This window comes from Brachionichthys hirsutus, chromosome 1 (genome assembly GCF_040956055.1).
Source record: "Brachionichthys hirsutus isolate HB-005 chromosome 1, CSIRO-AGI_Bhir_v1, whole genome shotgun sequence".
Taxonomy (NCBI): Eukaryota; Metazoa; Chordata; class Actinopteri; order Lophiiformes; family Brachionichthyidae; genus Brachionichthys; species Brachionichthys hirsutus.
In genome coordinates, this window is record NC_090897.1 from 2,160,110 (window position 1) to 2,162,319 (window position 2,210).

A 2,210-nucleotide genomic window follows, 5' to 3' on the forward strand; every position below is an offset into this window, starting at 1 on the left:
CAGCGGTAATGGTTTGGCGGCTCGCCGGGGTGAGAGATGTGTTTGGACAGAGGACACCTGCGAGAGAGAAACTGCCAACAGGATCGAGGATTTGACTGATTGCAGCTCGGTTCGCGTCTCGCCGAGGACCGTCACGCGGCGCCGCCAGACGTGCGGACGGTATTTGGCCTCGATCGGTCTGTCGTGACTCATCTTGTTGACGTTTCGGAGATTGCAACGCCAGGAAACGGTCGTTCGTCGAGGCTGCCGCCCTGCTGGGCACGCGCCAGCCAGACAAATTACCTTTTCCGGGTTTGCCCTTGATTTTTCTTTGGCTGTCACATTGGAGGCATCTCCCTCTTGTACTCCGACGTGTGGCTCTTGCTAATGACTAATGGAGCCTTACATGTTTTGAAAAGTCTCCTTGTCATGTGAACAAGGTTTAAAAACAGCATCACTGAAACAGAAACAGGACGCTTTGAGATGAATCTTATTGGACGTCTGGCTTCTTTCTCGCCGAGGCCTTGAGACTCTGTTCTGTCTTCGTCCAGCACGGGATGTCCCGTCCAAACACTCCCCCTGATAACGCTCACCCACACGCTGGCGTCATCGTTTTCTGCAACACGGCGTCAGAAAAAGAGGAACAAATCCAAAAGGTAGTCCTGGAGGAATACCAAAATTCTGGGTCTGAGATATTTGAAATGGAGTTATGTGAAAGGAAGTAAACGTGAACAGTCAAGATTATGGGTTCTGGTTTGTTTAGACGTTTCTTATTTTGAAGGCCAAATAGCAGCGGTGTTGAGACTAACGTGCTAGCTTGCGTTACGGCCGTAGCTTTAGCCCACGAGGCAACGAGAACCGGGGACGGGCTTGGCTGGACATTTACCACGGAGGGTTTAGTTAAAGTGTTTCTGACTGTTCCGTTTGCCTCCGCGGGGCAAGAACATGCAGCTTGAGTCACTCGACTTTCAAAATCCTTGACTGAAGATGCCTGATTTACCCCCCCGAGGTGGTTTATGTGACTAAATCATGGCTTCGAAACCTTAACTTTCTGCTGATGACGTCAACGATGAAGACGCTGCTGCCCTCCAGGGAAGACAGCTTCCTGTCCGCGTGCTACCCTTTTACCCGCGACTGGGGCCATTGCATGTTCGTCCGTTAACCGAAGCAGGGCGGCATCACGGCGGCAGCGCCGCGGGCGTGTCGGGTCCGTCGGCGCCACTCTCGTCGCTCTCTTTCATTCCGTGCCGCCGGATCTTCTTTTGGGTTTGGGTTCGGACATGTTGCGGCGTGACGCTAGCATCGAGAGGGGCCCGAGAAAAGTACACAGGAAAACGGTGGAAATGATGCGTGTGTCGGGGGGGAGATTTCCAGAAGGACAGTCGTCTCAAACGGAGAAATATTTATTATAATCCGTAACAAAGATAACAGGATATTTATCTTGCGTTCACTAAACCTGAACTCCATCTGCTTCTCTCACACCCGGCTGGAGGGCGACTGCGAGGCCTGTCCTGTGCCGCGTTCGTTGGTTCATGTTACCTCCGTCGCTGGCAAAAAGGAAACCCGCTGTGACCTTGACCTTGGCCCTGCAAATCCGCCCGGCTGCAGAATCTCTCCCGCTCTCATATATTTGATCCACTCATCCGTCCTACATTTTTGGGGTCAATATTATATCTTCCTTGAACACCAGTGCACAGATTTTAAAGTGGATTCTACTTGTCGCCTTTTTAACAAGAGGAGGCTCCGCCCCTCCAACGGGCCCTTCGCGCCTCTGCTCTTCACTTACCTCAGCAGATCTGAAGCGGCGGCGGGACGCCTGAGAGAGGAGGCGCTCCGCCTGGCAGACTGTTAATGAAGGCGACCGTGGGGGGGGGGGGGGTCAAACCCTGCTGGCCGGAGGCTGAGGAGACACAACCCTGCTTCTCCTACACCGACGGTGTAGAAATGCAGCCAAGATTTACAGTAAAAAAACATTTTTCCATGTCTGATGGAATATCTATTTCCATGTGTGTGTGTGTGTGTGTGCCCCCCCCCCCCCCACCCCTGAAGTTGACCCATAAATCACCATCCAAACATGCAGCAGCAGTCACCTCCTGGCGTTCTCCCTCCGTTTGTCTTCCACTCAACCGCCAGCTCCTCGCCGCCCCCGTGCTCCACCTTAAACCCGTCTAGCGCCTCCTGTCCGGAATGTTTGAATTTGTGGAACTTACGGAAACTCTCTGCAGCAGAGA